Genomic DNA, 24385 nt, shown 5'->3' with positions numbered 1-24385 from the left:
AGTGAGGGGGGTTTGGGGGAGTGAGGGGGGTTGGGGGAGTGAGGGGGTTTGGGGGAGTGAGGGGGGTTTGGGGGAGTGAGGGGGGTCTGGGGGAGTGAGGGGGGTTTGGGGGAGTGAGGGGGGGTTTGGGGGAGTGAGGGGGGTTTGGGGGAGTGAGGGAGGTCTGGGGGAGTGAGGGGGTTTGGGGGAGTGAGGGGGGTTTGGGGGAGTGAGGGGGTCTGGGGGAGTGAGGGGGTTTGGGGGAGTGAGGGGGGTTTGGGGGAGTGAGGGGGGTCTTGGGGAGTGAGGGGGGGGGGGGGGGGGGGGCAGTGAGGAATGAGCCGCTGTGCTCCGGGTTGGGAATGTGACCAAGAGCCGCCAACAGGATTCAAATCCCGCGCAGCCGCACCACCCCCGGTTGGCCGCGCGGCCGCGCAGCCGCACCGTCGCCTCCGCCAGGCCGCGCAGCCGCACAACTCCTCACTGGAGGAATGCAATGCTCGTGCGGAGGAAAGAGCGGGAAAGATTGGGAAACGGTTTCTCGCCTCAGAGATTGACCCGAAATTCAAGGAAAGCCAAACATCGAACATTTGATTAGATCTTCCCGTCACAATAGTGACGAATGCTGAGATTTAGATAAAATAAAAGAAAAGTAGGTCATTCGTCCTCTCGACTTGCTCCACGTGAAACCGTACAATCTGCCGTTATGGTTGAATATAATTCTGCTGCTGCTGATGGCCTCTTGGGCCAGTTTGCAACTGTTGGACCTGCTTTGAATTGATCCCATTTCACACAGTTCACATTGGAGGCTGTTCTCTGTGAGCAGGCATAATTTTGGTGACCACTTCTGCTGAGACTCTCACAGACAGATGAATCAACGACATGTAAATTGATGAGGATTGGGCCATTGTAATTAGCAGGAAGTTATTTTCCTCATGTATGAGATGGTGCTCTGAAAATATCATGGTTTTCTGCAGTCTACATTGACAACTTGCAGAGCCACTGCCTCTCGACTGTATACTATCATGCTGGCTCTTCTGGCAGGTTTATTCTACATGAAGGACAGGAGGGACAAAGCATTTGGACGGATGAAATTAGCTAAATGTTATGATGCATGACTATATCAAAACATTGCTCGATTCATCTGTGGGGCTGCTGTCCAAATTTTAATCCATGCCTTCAGGTGGTTTTTTTTATTAGTTCACTGTCGATGTTTCTGGCTGGACCAGCACATATTTTCCAATCACTAATTGTTCCTTGAGAAGATGGTGGTGATCTGACTTCCTGAACCCCTACAGACCCTGTGATTTAGGTACACCCACTTTGATGTCAGGGAGTGTGAGGAAAAATTATAATTTTAAATGATCTATAATTGCATTGTTAAATCCTAGAAATAAGGTATACGGTTACATTAGTTTAATTTAGTTATTTTGAGAAAGGGTACAACTCTTGTTAGATTCATGTGAGACACAAATGTTTTCATGTGTGAGGATTTTGGTTTAAACTGTTTCTTTTGTGCTGAACGAGAGTTTATGATGGGAAAAGCAAACATGAGCTTGCAAAAGAATGAGATGTTGCTTCGCAACCATCGACCACTTTTAAGGAAAATACCTTTTGGAGTTCAGTTTTAACCGGAAGCCAGAGTAGAAGGAGCTTTGCAGTGAGAGAGGGAACATCTCCCACGGTTTTTTCAAAATAAAATGGAGGAAGAGGCAAGTTGGCCACTGCCAGAAATCTAAAGAAAGTTAAGGAAATTAGAGAAATGAAGAGATGTTTCCAGGATGTCAAATGTGAAAGGAACAGAAGAAACTGGAATTGGAACCAGCAGCAGTTCATTGAAGTCACAGGCAGGGCTGCGAAGAAGTTGGTTGGCGAGAAGCCAAATATATCGAAAGCGATCGAAGGTTTGTAATATTTTACTACAATCTGTGCAGCAATAGGGGAAACAATTGTGAAGAAACCTGTGACTAGATCTCTGGGAGTTTGTGAAAAAACTTTAAAGCATTTGAGGCAAAGGAATTAGAAAGAGAGTTAGGAAACCTGGAGGTGGATCGTTGCTAAAACAATGGAGAGGGGTTGGAAAATATGGGTGGAGATCATTGATTGAAACAGCTGAGGGTAAGCATTTTTTTAAAGAAGATTTTAAAGTGTGTACTTTTTGAGAGTGGAATTTTGAAACTCATGTGACGATCATCTGAGGGGAATTTGAGGATAAGCCCACAGTAAATTGATTGAGTGTCATCTGCCACTGGGTTTCAGAATGGAGTTGTCTGACCATGGTTAGCCTGTAGAGTTAAAGTGGCCATGTGTGCATTGAGAACATTATAGTATAAGATATGCCATGTGACCTGTGTCATCCTTGAAATCTAAGTTGTGAAAAATGTAGAAATTGTTATATATTAGGGGCTTTTCACTAGGGGCTTTACATGGTAACTTCATTGAAGCCTACTCGTGACAATAAGCGATTTTCATTTCATTTCATTATTTGTTATATCTGTTGCAGTAATGTCATTAACAGACTGGGTTAAAGTGTATAGTTGTTGCAGTAATATTATTTAAGAATCTAGGTTTAGGTATCTACACTATGTATCTGCGTTAGCTGTAATTAAGGAGTTGTAAAAAGAGTGAGATAATTATTGACTTGAACACTTACTTGTTTTCTGATAAAAAGGATAATGAAATCATGTTTTGATTGCTGGAGATATCCTGGAGTGTAGATAATTTATGAGGGAGTTGTGCTTTGTGCTATCTCAGCAGGCCATGGAACTTAGTGGGATACAGATGATTTAGTTAATGGGAGGAGCCAGGTCTGCCTGTAGTTTTGCAGTCTGTTATAGGAGTTCAAGTTGAACAGCAGTTTTGCCAAATGCTGTCAGGTTGAACAAAAGTGCACTGGATCTGCTCTTGAAAGGAACTCTCTCTAAAAATCTCCCCGCAGATAAGCAAGTAACCTGTTTCATTAACTTTATTTATTTAGAAGTGGTATTTGAACTGTATTGGGTTGATTAATTGGAACTAGTGGCAGATACAGATAGTAAGTTTTTTTCCTTTCATTTAAGATCTGTTTATTAAAAAAACTAATCTTTATTGTCACAAGTAGGCTTAGATTAACATTGCAATGAGGTTTCTGTGAAAAGCCCCCAGTTGTCACATTCCGGCGCCTGTTCGGGTACACAGAGGGAGAATTCAGAATTCTCAGCTGATACGGGAATTGAACCCGTGCTTCTGGCCTTGTTCTGCATCTCAAACCAAGCTGACTAGCCTACTGAGCTAAACCAGCCCTTTAACTGTCAATTGTAAAGCTATTTAATTGATGTTAATGTGGTTAATTCTGAGTTTAAATTAAAGTTTGTTTTAGCATAAAAGGTTTTAGCATATTGGTCAGAGTCATCACTCCTGTTGTGAAGTTAATAAAACCATTATTTGGGATTCTCACCCGTTGTCCTAACACATTTTGGGTCTGGTGCCCTAACAAAGTACATTAGTAAAGAGAAAGGTGGAGTGACAAAACATTTTATTATAGTCAAGCGTTTCATGTTCAATAATTTTTTATTGTTGTTGAAATCTAATTGGCCTTCATTTGAATCTGTTTGTTCACATTTTCTAAAAAAAAGTTAAATTATGGTCTTTAACTGTAAGGGCCAAGGTTCCATTCTTGGATCTTCCCGTCAGCAGTAACATTAACTAAGGTTGGAACAGGAGGAAACGGTGAGGGCTTTTCAGGGCTAACTGTGCCAGGTGCATGTTTGTCATGTCCAGTGCCTAATTCAATGCCAGTTCGCCTTTCTGGTTTTATGTATAATATCACTTTTTGTCACAGTTTGCTAGAGTTTGCATGCTATTTCAGAGGGCAATTAAGAGTCAGCTACACCGAGACATTTTAATAACAATCTGGTCACCATTGCTGATACCAGATTTAGTTTTCCATTAGTAAGAGACACCCTAAGAGGTACTTTGCATTGGTGGTTCAGTGGTAGAATTCTCGCCTGCCACACGGGAGGCCCGGGTTCGATTCACGGCCAATGCATCGCACCTCTTAGGGGCTGGTTTAGCTCACCAGGCTAAATCGCTGGCTTTTAAAGCAGACCAAGCAGGCCAGCAGCACGGTTCGGCCAGCAGCACGGTTCGGTCCTTCATTACATGTTTTTAAGGTAAAGATAGATAGTTTTTTGAAGAATAAAGGGATTAAGGGTTATGGTGTTCGGGCCGGAAAGTGGAGCTGAGTCCACAAAAGATCAGCCATGATCTAATTGAATGGCGGAGCAGGCTCGAGGGGCCAGATGGCCTACTCCTGCTCCTAGTTCTTATGTTCTTATGTTCTTATGACCATGAATTGATTGTCGTAAATATCTGGAATTAAAAGTCTAATGACGCCCATGAAAGCATTGACGATGGTTGTAAAACCCATCTGGTTCTCTAATGTCCTTTAGAGAAGGAATTCTACTGTTTTTACCCGGTCTGGCCTACATGTGACTCCAGATCCACAGCAATGTGGTTGACTCTTAACTGCCGCCACCCCCCCCCCCCCCCCCCCCCCCAAACCACTGAAATGCCCTCGGAAGCCACTCAGCTCAAGAGCAACTGGGGATGGTCAACAAATTCCACATTCAAAGGTCAAACAAAGTAAAAACCATCAGCGCAAAAGATAATGTGATCAGGGAGATGATATTGCATCTCAGGAAATCATGGAGATATCCACACTCAATCATTGGCTGCAGCCTGTGATTCCCGCCGTGCGCCTACCACAAGCTTGAAGAGCTGGGAATACCTCCCTAAACTGCTCTGGGCACAGGAAAAATATTTACAACAGATTCACAGTAATAAAACAGACAGGCGGGTGATAAATGTAGTAAATTATCATTTTGTCATTCCAAAGGGATACAAATGTTTAAATCATAACATTACTTCTCCCTCCCAACTGGATCAACTGTGTTGCAATTGAAGCAACATTAAAGCATTTCCATTTACCAAGTTTAGCTAAATGTGTTAGTAATCTTCAATTAATTGCATATTTCTAATCTAAACAGGTCGGTGCCTGTTAACTCCAGGAACAAATAAATATAAGTACTCAGTTGGAATATTGTCATTAATTCTAAGCTGACAAATAACTGTGATGTTGATTGCACAATTTGCTATAAAGAAATGAACTGAAATAATTGTTCAACGTTATCTCAACAAAAAGGCCGAGTTGTCCTTCCTGTAATTTATTGCTTCAGTGGAGTTTTGTCTCTTGTTTCTGAGTAACTTCATTGAAGTGTCTCTGATCTGCACCCTTCCCCATTCTATGTAGGGTTTTGATACAAGGTAATACACAGAACAGAGGTATGTAACATAGGACGATTTTGTATAATTGACGAGGTCATTGTAGTTTGTTGGTTGATGTCTGGATCTGTAGAGAAAAGAGAAAGGTTTAGTAAATGGCCTTTGGTTTGGCAGAGAAAGAATTGTCAACTAACTTATTCCTCCTTTCCTATTTAATACACTCGCTCGCTGCTATCTAGTACTGTGGAAATTACATTTATGAAAATGAGATTGTTATCACAGTAAAATACAGTGACAGACTTTATCAGAAGTTATATTTCACCTTTTAGAGAATAGTGCAATATCTGAGATGCTGGGCATGTGTGTGGTGGGGTATTGTGTATCATTCAAGCAGAAGAATGCTGAACTCAAGGTTCACCTCACTTTGTGTTACAGACAGGAATGTTTTGGTCATTCTGCAGCCCCCATCTGCCACCCTCCTCCAAATGGAAGAATAGTGAAGGAGCCAGGAGGAAGTGGGTGACTAACTCCGGCCATTGGGATCCTCTATTCCTGCCGGCAGCGTCCCCCCTCCTGTGGGTTTCCCAGTGGAGTTGGGTGGTTTCTAGGGAAATCCCAATGAAGAGTGGAGCGCCAGCGAATGGCATGACACTGAGAAAAACATGGCTAAGGAATGGTGAATCCAGCCCCAGAGCCGAACAAGGTCCTGGTCGGGCAGCACGGTGGCGCAGTGGGTTAGCCCTGCTGCCTCACGGCGCTGAGGTCCCAAGTTCAATCCCGGCTGTGGGTCAGTGTCCGCGTGGAGTTTGCACATTCTCCCCGTGTTTGCATGGGTTTCGGCCCCCACATCCCAAAGATGTGCAGGCTAGGTGGATTGGCCACGCTAAATTGCCCCTAAATTGAATAAAATGAATTGGGTACTCTAAATTTATTTTTTAAAGAATTAAAAAAAAAACAAGATCCTGGTTGTAGCGGTTTCATCAGTTGCTCCGAAATAAGGATACGGGAGGTGAAGAAGCACAGAAAAGGGGAATGTGGGTGAAGGGTAGATGGGAAAATGTCTGAAACAGGAATTTTGACCCTCAGGTTGGATCAGTGGCTGTGAAATCAGCTGACCGGAGAAGATAGGAACAGAACTAGAATATTGAACTCCAGGATTCTTCCTGAACGCAATGGGATCAAGGATGATCTGCAACCTAATGTCATAAATGTAGCTATACCCATATTCCTTAAAATGTTTGGTCAACAAAAAATATAATTCTGAGATTTAAAATTCACAATTGACCTCACGCCAATTGCCTTTAGTGGAACATTTCAAAACTTTTCCCGCACTTTGTGCATGAGAAACTCTTCCTAGTTTGAATCTTGAAAGCCATGATGTGGAGATGCCTGCGTGGGACTGGGGTGGGCACAGTAAGAATAGGCATATGGACGATAAGGAAATAGTGTAGATGGGCTTTAGAGTGGTTTCACAGGTCGGCGCAACATTTAGGGCCGAAGGTTCTGTACTGCGCTATAATGTTCTATGTTCTATTTCAGGGGGCGGTTGGGAGTCAACCAGGTTGGAGTCTGGAGTCACATGTCGGTCAGACTGGGTAATGTTGGCAGATTTCCTTCACTGAAGGACATTAATGAATTTGATGGGTTTTTTCATGTCACTACCTGTTTCATAGCCATCATTACTGAAAAATGAAAATGAAATGAAATGAAATGAAATGAAATGAAAATGAAAAAATGAAAATCACTTATTGTCACGAGTCGGCTTCAATGAAGTTACTGTGAAAAGCCCCTAGTCGCCACATTCCGGCGCCTGTCCGGGGAGGCTGGCACGGGAATCGAACCGTGCTGCTGGCCTGCTTGGTCTGCTTTAAAAGCCAACGATTTAGCTGAGTGAGCTTTTCAGTTCCAGATTCTTAATTTATGTTCTCCTAGCTGTTGTAGAATTTGAAGCCTTACCCGCAGAGTCTTTTGGGTACTAGTCCAGTGACACTAACTGCACACCTTCCAAGGTTCCCCAGAGTGATTACAACACTCCAGGTGTGATCCAAGCAGGATTGTTCACATGGGAAGTCTTGACTTATACGCATTTGTACTTTCGTGCTCAAGATGTAAAGGCCAAAGTTCCAATTGCGTTTTTGATTATTTTCTGAACCTGGTTAAGGATTTTTTAGGATTTATGTCCCAGGGCCCCAAAGGCTCAGCAAAGACAGAAACAGATTAAATTTGTCAATACCTGATGAAAAATCTGGTACAGGAATTTTGGATTTTGTTTATTGTCATGTGTACCGAGCTACAGTGAAAAGTACTTTTCTGCAAGCAGCTCAACAGATCATTAAGTACATGGGAATAAAATAAAATAAAAGAAAATACATAATAAGGCAACACAAATACACAACGTATCTACATAAACACCGGCATTGGGTGAAGCAGACAGGGGTGTAGTGTTAATGAGGTCAGTCTATAAAAGGATCATTTAGGAGTCTTGTAACAGTAGGGAAGAAGCTGTTTTTGAGTCTGTTATTGCGTGTTCTCAGACTTCTCTATCTCCTGCCCGATAGAAGAAGTTGGAAGAGTGAGTAAGCCGGGTGGGAGGGGTCTTTGATTATGCTGCCCGCTTTCCCCAGGCAGCGGAAGGTGTAGATGGAGTCAATGGATGGGAGGCAGGTTTGTGTGATGGACTGGGCTGTGTTCACGACTCTCTGAAGTTTCTTGCGGCCTTGGGCCAAGCAGTTGCCATACCGGGCTGTGATGCAGCCCGAGAGGATGCTTTCTATGGTGCATCTGTAAAAGTTGGTAAGAGTTAATGTGGACATATATCAGAAACTGTTTCAGTTTCCTGTGGTATTTGGTTGTATTTTGGGGGACTAAATACGGTGCTCAGTTGGGACAGGCTTCAATCAGTCATTTGGCAGCAATGTTCCAGCAGAGCGTTGAAGTGGAGCATTGGGAAAGGATTTTAAAAAGGAAGAGATATGTATATGCAATGTAGATCTAACTATGTGGTTTAGCACACTGGGCTAAATAGCTAGCTTTGAAAGCAGACCAAGGCAGGCCAGCAGCACGATTCAATTCCCGTACAGGCCTCCCCGAACAGGCGCCAGAATGTGGCGACTAGGGGCTTTTCACAGCAACTTCATTGAAGCCTACTTGTGACAATAAGCGATTTTCATTTCATTTCATTTCATAAAAGAAAACAAATAATTTGAGAGGAATCCTACATGCATTAGGATTGTTCTATTAATTGATGAATTCTAGCAGAAACAACCACACAATGGCAACCTTGCGTTGGAGTGTCCAGTCTCCCATTAACGGCAGTGTGGCATTGGGATTTCCAACTGAAAACATCCCACCTTGCTGGGAAACCCGTGAGTGGGGGTGCTCTGCCAGCAGAAAAAGTCAATCGCAATGGCCATAGGATTCCGACTTCGATGCTGTGACAATGTGAACAAGGAGATCGAAATTCATCCCACAGACCATGGTCGGAATTCTCCATCTGTTTACCGGTGGCGGGATTCTCTGGTCCCGCTGACAGTACATCCCTGCTCCCGGGGTTCTTGGCAGCATGGGATGGATTCAACGCAAAATTCCATGGACAAGCGGTGGGAGCAGAGAACCTTGCTGCCAGCAAACAGTGCGCTCTCTCCCACTGCCGTGAAACACGCGACTGGGAATCTGGCCAATCCGAACTTGTGACTATTGCGTTTTTTGTACCAAGAGGGGAACTTTGAGTTTTCTCAGGCCCTCTCCTTTACAACACTTTAGGAAGCGTAGTGGAGAACATGCCCCTGTCTACATCAATGGGAACAAAATAGAAAGGATCTAGAGCTTCAAGTGTTTAGGTGTACAGATCACCTGACCTTCCTGTTGCTATCCATTTTAACACAACACCCTGCTCCCATGCCCACATGTCTGTTCTTGGCCTGCTGCAATGATCCAGTGAAGCGCAACACTAACTGGAGGAACAACATCTGATCTTCCGGTTTGGCACGCTACAGCATTCCGGCCTGAACATCGAATTCAACAACTTCAGATGATCAGCCTCACCTCGACCCATTTGTTTTCATTTAATTTTAACTGTCTTTTACCATTTCTTTCTTTCTTAATATGCATTTAATTTTTCCCTCCCCAATCTTATCCACCTTTCCTGCACCTTTCTCCTCATTGCTTGCCCCTTCCCCTCCCCACGCCTACAGATCATCCTCTGATGTTAGTTTCCCTGCTGTTTGACCTTTCACATCTTTTATCCTCTCTGGGGACTGACATTAACACTCTTTCCCCTTGGTATCTGTGACCATTAGCACCCGGTTTCCCTGGGTTTCTGTGGCTATGACTCATCTTTCATTCTCACTCCACAGTATAAATATTTCCCACTTTCTCTGTCTGTTAGCTTTGACAAAGAGTCATCGGACTCGAAACGTTAGCTCTTTTCTCTCCCTACAGATGTTGCCAGACTTGCTGAGATTTTCCAGCATTTTCCCTTTTGTCACCAACAGCCTCTCCTGGTCCCCCCATGCCGACACTATAGTTAAGAAAGCCCACCAACAACTCTACTTTCTCAGAAGACTAAGGAAATTTGGCATTTCAGCGACGACCCTCACCAACCTCTACAGATGCACCATAGAAAGCATTCTTTCTGGTTGTATCACAGCTTGGTATGGAGCCTGCTCTGCCCAAGAACGCAGGAAACTACAAAAGGTTGTGAATGTAGCCCAGTCCATCACGCAAACCAGCCTCCCATCCATTGACTCTATCTATTACTCCCGCTGCCTCAGAAAGACAGCCAGCATAATTACGGACCCCACGCATCCCGGACATACTCTCTCCACCTCCTTCTGTCAGGAAAATGATACCAATGTTTGAGGTCACGTACCAACTGTCTCAAGAACAGCTTCTTCCTGGCTGCCATTAGACTTTGAATGGACCTACCTCGTATTAAGTTGATCTTTTTTCTACACCTTGCTATAACTGTAACATTATATTCTGCAGTCTCTCCTTCCTTACGTACGGTATGCATTGTTTATACAGCATGCAAGAAACAATACTTTTCACTGTATACTGATACATGTGACAATAATAAATCAAATCAAATCAAAACAGCTTTGTTAATCCATCAATGTGATTTGTGTCCTGAAGTGAGTGGAGATGAGTGGGGAAAAGGCCTTCCATTTACCAGTTGGCTTTCTCCTGTTGAGTTAGGAGTTTACAAATTCTCAAGGGGATTGAGGGGAGCTGCCTTTTGCAAGCAAGGCCTGCAGAATATGTTGTGTGAGATCCTGGAAAGCCTACATGTCATTTTGTGACTGAATGGCTAGCACACAGCAACGGTATCCAGAGTGGGGACAAAAGAGGTGCACACGGTCTTGGCATTGGAGGTTTCGGTGGAGCAGATCCAGAGAAGGACAATGTTCTGCAGAATTAAGGATTCTACTTTGCCAACTTGTCCCTTTCTCCTGCAGCTGTTCGGCCTGGGATATTCGTCATTTGGAATGTCTCCCAATTTTTATCCCAAGGCATTTTTTAGGAAATGAATTGGATAGGATTGGATTTGTTTGTTGTCACGTGTACCGAGGTACAGTGAAAAGTATTTTTCTGCGAGCCGCTCAACAGATCATTAAGTACATGGGAAGAAAAGGGAATAAAAGAAAATATATAATAGGGCAACACAAGATATACAATGTAACTACATAAGCATTGGCATCGGATGAAGCATACAGGGTGTAGTGTTAATGAGGTCAGTCAATAAGAGGGTAATTTAGGAGTCTGGCAACAGCGGAGAAGAAGCTGTTTTTGAGTCTGTTTGTGCGTGTTCTCAGACCTCTGTATCTCCTGCCCGACGGAAGAAGTTGGAAGAGTGAGTAAGCCGAGTGGGAGGGATCTTTGATTATGCTGCCCGCTTTCCCCAGGCAGCAGGAAGTGTCGATGGCGTCAATGGATGGGAGGCAGGTTCGTATGATGGACTGGCGGTATTCACGACTCTCTGAAGTTTCTTGCGGTCCTGGGCCGAGCACTTCCCATACCAGGCTGTAATGCAGCCCGATAGGATGCTTTCTATGGTGCATCTGTAAAGGTTGGTAAGGGTTAATGTGGACATGCCGAATTTCCTTAGTTTCCTGAGGAAGTATAGGCGCTGTTGTGCTTTCTTGGTGGTAACGTTGACGTGGGTGGACCAGGACAGATTTTTGGAGTTGTGCACCCCTAGGAATTTGAAACTGCTAACCATCTCCACCTCGGCCCCGTGTACAGTACTTTGCTTCCTGAAGTAAATGACCAGCTCTTTCGTTTTGCTGGCATTGAGGGAGAGATTGTTGTCGCTACATCACTCCACTAGGTTCTCTGTCTCCCTCCTGTATTCTGACTCGTCGTTATTCGAGATCCGGCCCACTATGGTCGTATCGTTAGCAAACTCGTAGATGGAGTTGGAACCAAGTTGTGCCACGCAGTCGTGTGTGTACAGGGAGTAGAGTAGGGGGCTAAGTACGCAGCCTTGCGGGGCCCCGGTATTAAGGACTATTGTGGAGGAGGTTTTATTGTTCATTCTTACTGTTTGTGGTCTGTTGGCCAGAAAATCGAGGATCCAGTTGCCAAGTCCTAGGTTTTGGAGCTTTGAAATGAGCTTGGCTGGGATTATGGCGTTGAAGGTGGAGCTGTAGTCCATAAATAGGAGTCTTGTTTTCGAGATGCTCCAGGGATGCGTAAGGCCAGGGAAATGGCATCCGATATGGACCAGTTGCAATGGTATGCGAATTGCAGTGGATCAAGGTGTTCTGGGAGTATGGAGGCGATGCACTTCATGATCAACCTCTCGGAGCACTTCATTACGACTGAAGTCAGGGCCACCAGACGGTAGTCATTGGGGCACCTTGCCTGGTTCTTCTTTGGTACCGGTATGATGGTGGTTTTCTTGAAGCAGGTGGGGACCTCAGAGTGGAGTAGGGACAGGTTAAAGATGTCTGTGAATACCTCTGCCAGCTGGTCCGCGCAGGCTCTGAGTGCACAACCAGGGATCCCGTCCAGGCCCGTCGCCTTCCGAGGTTTCACTTTCAGGAAGGCCAATCTGACTTCGGAAGCTCTGATGATGGGTATGGGTGAGTTATGAGCTGCTGGTGCTCTCTGCAGCAGATTGCTGGTTACCTGCTCGAACTGAGCATAGAATGCATTGAGTTCATCGGGGAGGGGTGCGCTGCTGCCAGAGATACTGCTCGGCTTCGCTTCGTAGCCCGTTATGTTGTTTAGTCCTTGCCACAACCGCCGAGAGTCTGTGACTCTAGCTTGGTTTGATATTCTCTCTTGGCATCTCGGATGGCTTTGCGGAAGTCGTACCTGGATTTCTTGTATAGGTCAGGGTCGTCTCCCTTGAACGCCTCAGATCTGTCTTTCAGTAAGGAGTCAATCTCGCGGTTGAGCTATGGTTTCCGGTTGGGGAACGTACGGACTGCTTTCTTTGGCACGCAGTCATCCACACATTTGCTGATGAAGTCTGTGACGGTGGTGGCATACTCATTTAAGTTGATCGCTGAGTTCTTAAATATGGAGCAGTCCACTGTCTCTCAGCAGTCACGTAAGAGCTCTTCTGTCTCCTCGGACCAGCACTGAACGGCCTTCTTGGCTGGATTCTCCCGCTTGAGTTTCTGCTTGCATGCCGGGAGAAGGAGCAACGTCTTATGGTCTGATTCCCAAAGTGCGCTCACGGGATGGAATGGTAGGCGCATGTTGTAATTTCGGTAAAAAACTTTGACAAAGAGTCATCGGACTCGAAACGTTAGCTCTTTTCTCTCCCTACAGGTGCTGCCAGACTTTGAGATTTTCCAGCATTTTCCCTTTCGTTGCAATTTTGGGATTTATTTGGACCGGTAAAACCCCACGGGTGAGGAAGGTGCTGCTGGAGCGGGGGGCGTGGGGAAGGGGGTTTGGCCCTTCGAACTTTATTAACTATTACTGGGCGGCGAATATATTGATGATTAGGAAGTGGGTAGTGGGGGAGGAGTCGGTGTGGGAGCGGGTGAAGACGACATCCTGTAAGGGCACAAGTTTGAGGGGCATTGTTAACGGCACCTCTGCTGTTCTTGCCTGCTCGTTTCACTACAAACGCGATAGTAGTGGAAGCCCTGAGTGTGTGGGGACAGTGCAGCAGCAAATGCGTTTGGAGTGGCCGTCGGTGCGGGCACTGATATGCAATAACCATCGTTTTTCTCCAGGGGGATGGGGCGGGGGCTTTTGGAGGTGGCAGCGGGCAGAGTTTGAGAGATTTGGGCATCTCTTTCTTGATAGGGGTTTACTGAGTTCGGAGGAGCTGAAGGAGGAGTTTGAGTTGCCGGGTGGGAACAGGTTCCGGAACCTGTAAGTGAGGGATTTTGTATGGATGCAGGTCTCGAGCTTTCCACGCCTCCCACAAAGAGTTGGGGAGGGGAAGGTCTTGTAGATCTATAAGGAGCTGATCGAGTGGGAGGGAGCCCCAACAGGGGAGGTGAAGAGAAAGTGGGAAGAAGAGATTGGGGGGGGGCAGTTGGAGGCTGGGGTTATGGGTGGAGGCCCTGCGGAGAGTCAGTGCGTCCTCATCATCTGCCAGGTTCAGCCTGATCCAATTCAAGCTGATCCACAGGGCTCATATGACTGTGGCCCAAATAAGCAGGTTCTTGAGGAGGTGGAGGACAGGTGTTGGCGATGAGGAGGAAGTCATAAGGGGTTCGCTCGGATATGGCAGCCGCTCATCATCTTCTTCGAGCAGGGGGGAGGGGAAGGAGAGGCATGGAAGTAATGAACAAGGGGAAGAAGAAACAACGGCATGAGAGCCAGGAAGGGCAGGCGGTGTGTTTTTATAAGCCATGTTGGTTGGGGTTTGTGTTCGGGTGGGGAGATGGTTATTTTGTTATAGGCTCTGTTCTCTGTTGAATATTGTTGTTGAAAACTGTTAAAATTATAAACGCCTCAATAAAATATTTTCTAAAAAACCCTATAAAAACGTGAGGAATTAAGGGCTGAACTCTCCAACTGATGTCAGCAGCCGCTGACGCTCCCGCACACATCCTTACGGGGCCCCTGTGTTGAGGCCACGGCGGAGAATCGCCGGCGGGGGGCGGCATGAATCCACCCCGCCGGAATTCTCGGGCACCGAAGATTCGGCATGGGCAGGAATCGCGACGCGCCGGTCAGCCCTGGCGATTCTCCGGCCCGCGATGGGCCAAAGTCCCGCTGCTGTAATGCCGGTCCCGCCGGCGTGAATCAAACCTCCCTTACCGGCGGGACTGGCGGTGGGGGCGAGCTACGGGGTCCTGGGGCGGGGGCGGGGGGCGCGCGGGGCGATCTGGCCCCGGGGGCTGCCCCCACGGTGGCCTGGCCTGCGATCGAGGCCCACCGATCCGCGGGTGGGCCTGTGCCGTGGGGGCACTCTTTTCCCTCCGCATCGGCCATAGGCTCCGCGATGGCCAACGCGGAAGTGACACCCCGCTCTGCGCATGCACGTGGATGACGTCAGCAGCCGCTGACGCTCCCGCACATGCGCGGGCTTCTGCCGGCCGGCAGGGCACAAACCACTCTGGCGCAGGCGTAGCCCCACAAGGCTTTGGGGCGGCCCAACCCTGGAGTGGTTCCCGCCAGGACACACCGCCCCGCCGGGTAGGGGAGAATCCCGGCCGAAATGTTTGTAAAAAAAAAGTTAAACCTAAACACACAAGATTAAATTGATAGAAATGCCACAAAATAACCCTTAAAATGTTTTATTGATGGTGCATAATAAATCTTTTTGGCAACAACCCCTGATAGATTCTGAAGCTTAAAATCCAGGATAAATTACCCAAAGCGAGAATTTTCTTTCCCTTTCAGCAGAAATCCATGATTTCCCGGAAAACTTCCACGCTGATAAGGTTCTTCAGAAGAAATATTCAAAACAAACTGTTTCTCAAGAGCTTTCCCGAAACTGAGTTGCTTTCTTCAATTAAAATGAGCTTTTTCACATACTCCGGAACACTGGAGTTGGATTTCAGTGGGACGTTCCTCACAGCAACTCACTACAGTTGAAAACCCACTTTCATAAACACTTTCTCACTCCTGTCATCCGAGTTCATCGCTGTCTTTTATAATATCCCTGTGAAACTCAGGTTTCCAAATCTCCAAACATTTCACATCTTCTTTTACCTCAACATCAGGTCAGGAAGATTCAAATTACCTTTGATTTGATTTTGATTTGATTTGATTTATTGTCACATATACTGAAGTACAGTGAAAAGTATTTTTCCGCAGCCGAGGAACGTACACAGTACATACATAGTAGATAAAAGAATAATCAACAGGGAACATTGAGAAATGGTACATCAACAAACAGTGATTGGTTCCAGTGCGGAACAAGGGCCAAACAAAGCAAATACATGAGCAAGAGCAGCATAGGGCATCGTGAATAGTATTCTTACAGGGACCAGATCAGTCTGAGGGGGAGTTGTTGAGGAGTCTTGTAGTTGTGGGGACGAAGCTGTTCCTATGTTTGGATGTGCGAGTCTTCAGACTTCTGATTTTCTGCCTGATGGAAGGGTCTGGAAGAAGGCAATGCCTGGGTGGGAGGGGTCCCATGGGAGGGGTCCCTGATAATGCTGTCTGCCTTCCTGAGGCAGCGGGAGGTGTCGACAGAATCAATGTGGGGGTGGAAAGCTTGTGTGATGCATTGGGCTGAGTTCAGCACAGTTTTCAGTTTCTTGCGATCTTGGACCGAGCAGTTGCCATACCAGGCTGTGATGCAGCCGGATAGGATGCTTTCTATCGCCCATCTGTAGAAGTTTGTGAGAGTCAATGCAGACATGCCAAATTTCTTTAGCTTCCGGAGGAAGTAGAGGCGTTGTTGGGCTTTCTTGACTGTTGCATCAACGTGAGTGGACCAGGACAGACTGTTGGTGATGGTGACCCCAGGAACTTAAAGCTATCGACCATTGATGTAGATGGGAGTGTGTGCTGTGCTGCACTTCCTGAAGTCGATGATCAGTTCTTTGGTCTTTCCAACATTTAGAGATAGGTTGTTTTTGGTGCACCATGCAACCAAGTGATTTATTTTCCTCCTGTAGTCTGATTCGTCATTGTTTGAGATACGGCTCACCACATTCGTATTATCCGCAAACTTATAGATTGATTTGGAGTTGAATCTTCCCACACAGTCATGTGTGTATAGGGAGTACAGTAGAGGACTGAGCACACATCCTTACGGGGCCCCTGTGTTGAGGACTATTGTGGAGGAGGTGCTGTTGCCTATCCTGACAGATTGTGGTCTGTTGGTGAGGAAGTCGAGGGGTACAGCTGTACAGGGAGGGGTCAAGTCCAAAATTGCAGAGTTTGGTTCTTAGTCTTGTTGGGATAATGATGTTGAAGGCGGAACTGTAGTCTTGCCCAGGTTTACTCAGCAGCTTCCTGTAAAATGCAAATGTTCTTTGTTCCCTTTGATACTGCTTTCAAATACAACCACTATCAATCAATTTCAAAGCTTATCCCCAAATGAAAATTTCAGGGGTTTCATTCTCCGGTTGCCCCAGTCCCATGTTTCTCGACGGCTTGCTGCTCCTTGGGAGCAGGATCCACTGCTTGTTAATGGCCATGGTCGGCACGGTGACACAACGGTTAACACTGCTTCCTCACAGAGTCAGGCACTCTGGTTCAATTTCGGCCTTGAATGGCTATCTGTATGTCCTCCCCATGTCTGTGCACCTCCGGCTGATTTGGTTTACTCCTCCAGTCCAAAGATGTTCAGGTTAGATGGATTGGCCATGCTAAATTGACTTATAGGGTAGGTGGGATTATGGGGATAAGGTGGAGGAATGGGCCTGGGCCTAGCTAGGGTGTTCTTTCAGATGATCAGTGCAGTCTCAATGGTCGAAATAGTCTCCTTCTGAACTGCAGAGATTCTATGGTTCTATTCTATTCTATGATTTCCCATTGAGGCCGCCTCATGCCAGCGGGAAACCCAGGTGGGGATGCACTGCCGGATACGGCCAGAGAATCCTGACCCAGATCTACGCGTGAAGCCCCACCATAAAGCGTCACAACAAAATAGCACAAGATCACACTTTTATTCTTCATCCCTTCAATTCTACCGACAATCTGACTCCAGCAACCTTGCCTTTGATTAACCTGGACACATATAGACACAACTTATGCTTATCTACACATAATGTATACATAAACACAGAAATATAAAATATTAAAATATTAGGGGCTGGTTTAGCACACTGGGCTAAATCGCTGGCTTTTAAAGCAGACCAAGGCAGGCCAGCAGCACGGTTCAATTCCCATACCAGCCTCCCCGAGCAGGCGCCGGAATGTGGCGACTCAGGGCTTTTCACAGTAACTTCATTTGAAGCCTACTTGTGACAATGAGGGATTTTTCATTTTTCATTTTTTTCATTTCATATACATGTTTCATCACAGATAATAGTTCCATTGTATGTGATTTGGTTGGGTACCCAGAAATCCATCATTTTTGTTGAAACCTCTGTACCCCAGAGAAAACACCGCATGATTGACAGCTCTCATTCTCGCTCTCTTGTCAATCTTTGGGGCTGGTTTAGCACAGGGCTAAATTGCTGGTTTTTAAAGCAGACCAAGGTAGGTCAGCAGCACGGTTCAATTCCCGTACCAGCCTCCCCGAACAAGCGCTGGAATGTGGCGACTAGGGGCTTTTCACAGTGACTTCATTTGAAGCCTACTCGTGACAATAAGCAATTTTCATTTAATTTCATTTCAATCTCACACTGTTTGTTTATATAAGGTTAACGGATTTCAAGGGGTGTTGTTGTTATTGATACTTTGCAGGATCTGGTTGGTTGACATTGTTATTGCCTTGTGGCGTAATGACTTATTTTTCACATCGTGGAACGTTATGTATGAACTGGACGGCATGGTGGCAAGTGGTTAGCACTGCTGCCTCACAGCGCCAGGGGCTAAGATTCAATTCCGACCTTGAGCAACTGTCTGTGTGAAATCTACATTCTCCCCGTGTCTGTGTGGGTTTCCGCCGGGTGTTCCGGTTTCCTCCCACAGTCCCAGGTTAAGTGGATTGGCCATGATAAATTGCCCCTCAGTGTCAAAAAGGTTCGTGGGGTACTGATTTACAGGAATAGGTTGGGGGAGTGGGCCAAGCAGGGTGTTTAGTCAGTATAGACCCGATGGGCCAATGGGCCTTCTTCTGCACTGCAGTGAATCTATGATTCTAAGTCTTTTTTTATTTACACATGAATGAAATGAATGATAATCGCTTATTGTCACGAGTAGGCTTCAAATGAAGTTACTGTGAAAAGCCCCTATTCGCCACATTCCGGCACCTGTTTGGGGAGGCTGTTACGGGAATCGAACCATGCTGCTGGCCTGCTTGGTCTGCTTTCAAAGCCAGCGATTTAGCCCTGTGCTAAACAGCCCCAGTCTGCCACATCCAACTGCCACTATAAGATTAATTGGTTTGATACAATTTATAATGGGCCAATGGGCAATGAAATGGTCCAGCTAGGCATAGGAGCATGCGGTGCCATGGGGGCGAGTTTAGGGTCATAGTTTGTGGACCATTTGCGATTTTCCTTTTAGAATTACAGCGCTCCATCGACTATAGAGAGAATTCTAAGAATAGTGGTGAGCTTTTCACTTCAGAACACATAGCCAATGGGTCTCTGGCCGTGATGAGACAGGTAAGATTGGAATCAGGTGAGCAACTATCTGCAGCACAGTGAAGAGATGTTGGAGGTGGTTAGCCTGGTGTAAAAGACTCCAGGCAGGTGGAGAAAGATCAGGAGGGAAAGTTTACATTTGTCACAGACACAAATGATGTAGACAAGAGTTGTTTTGGTGCTGTGACAATGCCTGAAACATTTCCCACAACTCACTCACTCATGATGTTTATATCTCAGAATATGGGAGTTGCCCATGTTGTCACTGCTGTGGAAGTGACACAGAGATTGAAGGAGTATTGATAATGTTTCCAAGTCAGGATAGTGTGCGACTTGGTGGTGATGATGTTCTCTGGCACCACCCACTGTCCTTGTCCTTCTGGGTGGATGTTACAGGTTTGATAGTTAAATAGCCAAAGCCATGGCAAATGGGCTTGGGTCAATGTTTCAAATGATTGGCAGGTAGATATTTCCTCCACTACAATTCACCAGCAGTTAGATGTGAATGAAATTTGGCCCCGTCACCAACACTTCCATCCCTGGCCAGCTGGCTTCAATGTGTTTATGTTTATAATCATTACTGAAGGTTCCGTTACTTACTGGTTGGAGCTGTTAGACTGTGGGTGGTGGGGATGCATCCTGTGGTTGAGCAGAGGGATCGTACTCGTCTCTAAATGGAGAAGAAAGCACTTAGAGCTTGTTGTACAGTCACAGATCAAAAGATCATAAGAAATGGCAGATTTAGAAACATTAATTAACATTCATAGTTCAACCAAGATGCTAGCCAGATTGTTAAAGGGGAAAAAAGTTTTTTTTTCTTAGATCATGGGTGGGTATGTAAGACCTGTTGATTGCAATACAGTGCCACAGGGAATATCAAGACACTTGAGGGCATTATTGGGGTAGGAAGTGTCTCCAGCTGTACCAGATGTGCTCAGGATTTCCAAGGGGCAGTTGGATTCACAGTGGAGCATCATGGAGGGCGAACCATCCTCAATCAAACATTGGCCACTCCACTGGCACCAAGAGTTTAGTAGGAACATAGGAACGGGAGTAGGCCATTCAGCTCATCGAGCCTGCTCCGCCTTTCAATTAGATCATGGGCGAACATTTACCTCGATGACACTTCTCTGAGCTATCTCCATGTCCTTTGGTTTCCTTGTTTTCCAGGAATCTATCAATTTCTGTCTTGAACGTGTTCAATGTTTGAGCTTCCATGGCGCTCTGGGATAGAGGATTCCGAAGATTCACAACCCTCTGAATTAAGAGATTTCCCCTCATCTCTGTCTTAAATGGTCTACCCCTTACCCTGAGATTATGTCACCTTATGCACACCCTTCAGCGCCAGTACATCCTTTCTCAAGTAAGGAGACCAAAACTGAACACAATACTCCAGGTGTGGCCGCACTAACACCTTATACAATTGCAACATAACCTCCCTAGTCTTAAACTCCATCCCTCTAGCAATGAAGGACAAAATTCCATTTGCCTTCTTAATCACCTGTTGCACTTGTAAACCAACCTTCTGTGACTCATGCACTAGCACACCCAAGTCTCTCTGAACAGCAGCATGCTTTAATATTTTATTGTTTAAATAATAATCCCGTTTGCTGTTATTCCTACCAAAATGGATAACCTCACATTTGTCAACATTGTATTCCATCTGCCAGACCCGAGCCCATTCACTTAACCTATCCAAATCCCTTTAAGGTAAAGATAGATAGTTTTTTGAAGAATAAAGGGATTAAGGGTTATGGTGTTCGGGCCGGAAAGTGGAGCTGAGTCCACAAAAGATCAGCCATGATCTAATTGAATGGCGGAGCAGGCTCGAGGGGCCAGATGGCCTACTCCTGCTCCGAGTTCTTATGTTCTTATGTTCTTATGTTTCAGACTCCAGCTAGGGGACAAATCTCCTCGACATCCACCCTGCCAGACCTTGTAAGTTTCAATGACGTTGCCACTCAATCCTTGAAACTGTAATTAATACAGAGCCAGTCTCTGCACTTAACTCTCTTTGATGTGGTTGATGTGTGGCATTCTGGAGGGACGGGGGTGGGCGGGGGACGGGGTTGGGTGGGGCGTGTGGGGGGGTGGGGGTAGCGCTCAGGTGGACTTGGCACACGGTGAGGTCCACCACGTCAGGGCCATGTTTGTCTCGACCTGTTGTAACCCATGCCCATGTGACTCACTGCCTGGACGACAGGAGAAGCACGCAGACCCGGAGAATCTCGCTAAGTGGATGCAAATTGGTCATTGAGGGGGAGGGGGGGGGGCGGAGCATAGTGCTCGGGTCGGCATCCAGTTGGACCTTTATTTCGGCTGGTTGCCCGATTCTCCGCCTAGTTGCGATCCGCATTGCCGGCGTTGCTGAGCGGAGAATCCAGAACAAGGTCTCACCAAGATTCGATGATACTGCAGTAAGACATATTTCCTCCTCTACTCTGATCCCTTTTATGGAGGTCAGCATACCTTTCACCTTCCTCATTGCTTACTGAATACTCATTGTAGCTTTTAGTGACTTGTGTAAGGGTCCTTCCAGGTTGTTCCTGGTTATTTCCTTATTTGCCCTTCTCTTTACTTTTGCTGTTACATTTTTGATCCAAGGATGTTTAATCAACCTGCGTCTTTAAGGCAAAACAGCCTGTACGTCAACTTTAATCCAAACAGAAGCATCTAGAAGGCTGTTCTGATTTAAATTGGTGATTGCAGATGGATCGGCACCAATTTAAAACAAAATTTAGACTACACAATTATTTTTTTCAATTAAGGGGCAATTTAGCGTGGCCAATCCATGTATCCTACACATCTTTTAGTTTGTGGGGGTGAGACCCAGGCAAACATGGTGAGAATGTGCAAACTCCATATGGGCAATGACCCAGGGCCGGGATCGAACCTGGGACCTCAGCGCCGTGAGGCAGCAGTGCTAACCACTGTGCCACCATGCTGCCCCCTGGACTAGCACCAATGACATCAGTGATGACTCACTTTGATTGATTTGGCTGGTGACCAATTAATTGGCCCAAAAGGGCTGTGCTCTGCCCGGTAACAGGTGGTGATTGGATCGGATCACACTGGAATGTTTCAGAGCTTCACGGGTTGGGTTTTGGTTTCAGTTTGATTGCTGTCTGCTCAGAGGAAGGACTGCTGTCCTCTCTCCTCTCTGTTTTTCTCCAGAAAAGCTGTGTTTCTGAACTGGCAGGGAGTGTGGATGAGTCTACGGACAGAACCTTGTCAGGCTGTTCAAGCAGGGGAGGACCAACTACCTCACTCTGCAGAGAGGCTGAGGCCTGGAAATAAACCATGAACTGAAAGCTGAGTTTGATGTTAAGCAAAGGGGCCTTTCCAGGATAAACTGTGAGTAATACATTTCCAAACTACAGAGACCAAGAGAGAATTACAGAGGGCCGTGTGGTGGCACAGTGGTTAGCACTATTGCCTCACAGCACCAGGAACGCAAGTTCAATTCTGACCTTGGGTGACTGTCCGGAGTCTGCATGTTCTCCCGTTTCTGCGTGGGTTTCCTCCAGGTGCTCCGGTTTCCTCCCACAGTCCAAAGATGTGTAGGTTAGTTGGATTGATCATGATAAATTTTCCCCTTAGTGTCTAAAACTTTAGGTGGGGTTACTGGGCTACAGGGATAGGGTCAGGGTGTGGGCCTAGGCAGGGTACTCTTTCTAAGGGTTGGTGCAAACTCGATGGGCTGAATGGCCTCCTTCTGCACTGTAGAGATTCTATGATTCTATGCTGCAAACCAGTGACTTTAATCAGTGAGCGGGCAGTGAGAAAAGCGTGGTCAAGAACCGCCATTTGAAGCAAAAACTCTTATCCCCTGACCTTCATCCTTATTATTTTCACCCCCCCCCCCCCCTCTGTGTTTGTCGGTCCTGTGTGTGTGGGTAGAGGGTGGGTAAAGGCGGGGGGGGGGGTAATAGGTTAGCTTATTGTTATACAGTTAATTCACTGTTTAATATTTCAATATTATTCATGTTATAAATAAACAGTAATTGTGTTTCAACTTACAAACCTGGTGACTAATTATTGAGCAGCCAAGAGCCAAAGAATTTGGGAATTTTTAGAATAATAATTTTTTAATTCACTTGTCTTGTGACTCCAGGGCATGTGGGGCTGTAATTGACTGCACACCTGCCCAGGGTGCGTAACACTTGTGAACAAGGACGTCATTTGCACAGTCACACTACCCAAACTCTCACCATTGAAGAAATACTCTGCCTTTCTGTTCTTTCCACCAAAGTGAATAACTTCACACTTATTCACATTGTATTCCATGTGCCATATTCTAGCCAATACACCTAGCCTTCACACCCTCCTCACAACTCCCATTCCCCCACTGTTTGGTGTCATCAGCAACATTGAGAATATTTCAATTGGTCCCCACATCCCAATCATTTCTCTGGATTGTGTTATGGGTCAGGGTTTAGAGAACCCCAAAGTGTACCATGGAGTTCACCTGACCCACAACTTTTACTAGATTGTGGTATGGGGAGCACACAGCCCACTCTACAGGTGTGGTACAGCAGAAATGGAAAAGTATTTTTTAAAGCAAAACAATGTTTATTCTATGAACTCAAGTTAACCTTTTTAAAACATACAGTGAACATCTTAGCAACCATTAATTCAAATAAAACATCAAAGAATACAACACAAAGTAATCCTTTGAGCTTTCCTTTTAACATCTAGAAGACTTACAAAAGAAACACCTTTTATCAGAAGCACATCAGGTTAAAGTCACTGCTGAAAACATTTATAATTCTGAATTCACCAAATGATCAAGAGATAGTCTTTTCATGGGAGAGAGACCAACAGTACACCTGCTCGTCTGGCTTCAGCTCCAACATTGAAAACAAAACTACAACACACCCTGCAGCAAACAGCTAAAACAAAAGTAAAAAGCTAACAGACAGCCAAGCTCCACCCACACTCTGACATCACTGATAAACACTCATTTCTTAAAGTACATTTCTTAAACACCCATTTCTTAAAGGTACTCTCACATGACAATTGTGAACAGTTGTGGCCCCAGCACTAATCCTTATGCGACTCCAGTAATAACAGCCTGTCCTCATAGAATTACCTATTTATTCCTGCTCTCTGCTTTTGGCTGCTGACCACTTCTCAATCCAGACTAGTATTTTTCCGCCAACCCCATGCACTCTAATATCATTTACCAATTTCCTGTGTGGGTCCATATCAAAAGCCCTCTGAAAATCTAAATATACCACATCTACTGGTTCTTCTTTATCAATGCTGCAAGAAACATCCCCCCAAAACTTCAACTGGGTTGTTAAACAGGATTTCCCTCTCTTACATCCATGTTGACTCAACACAATTTTACCACTCTTTACTAAATGTTCGGTTATCACATCCTTTATATGAAATTCTAACATTTTGCCAACTGCTGGCATCAAACTAACAGGTCTGTGATTCTTCATTCTCCCTCTTCCTCTTAAATAATGGGGTTATATTTGCTACTTTATAATCTGAAGAACCATTCCAGG

General features: G+C 45.7%; 1 long non-coding RNA gene and 1 other non-coding gene across 2 annotated transcripts; one reads left to right on the top strand and one right to left on the bottom strand.

Annotated features, from left to right (window-relative positions):
• Positions 1-3935: 3935 nt before the first annotated feature.
• On the top strand, positions 3936-4006 carry trnag-gcc. Its single transcript has one exon. It is a non-coding gene; the product is annotated as a tRNA-Gly (tRNA).
• Positions 4007-5324: 1318 nt separating this feature from the next.
• Positions 5325-19746, bottom strand: LOC119961098. The gene is made up of 2 exons (XR_005459591.1): positions 19470-19746; positions 5325-5368 (listed from the first exon to the last, which is right to left on the bottom strand). It is a non-coding gene; the product is annotated as an uncharacterized LOC119961098 (long non-coding RNA).
• Positions 19747-24385: the final 4639 nt, after the last annotated feature.

Source organism: Scyliorhinus canicula, unplaced genomic scaffold (genome assembly GCF_902713615.1).
Source record: "Scyliorhinus canicula unplaced genomic scaffold, sScyCan1.1, whole genome shotgun sequence".
In the NCBI taxonomy this organism is placed as follows: domain Eukaryota; kingdom Metazoa; phylum Chordata; class Chondrichthyes; order Carcharhiniformes; family Scyliorhinidae; genus Scyliorhinus; species Scyliorhinus canicula.
This window is presented reverse-complemented; position numbering and strand designations above follow the sequence as displayed.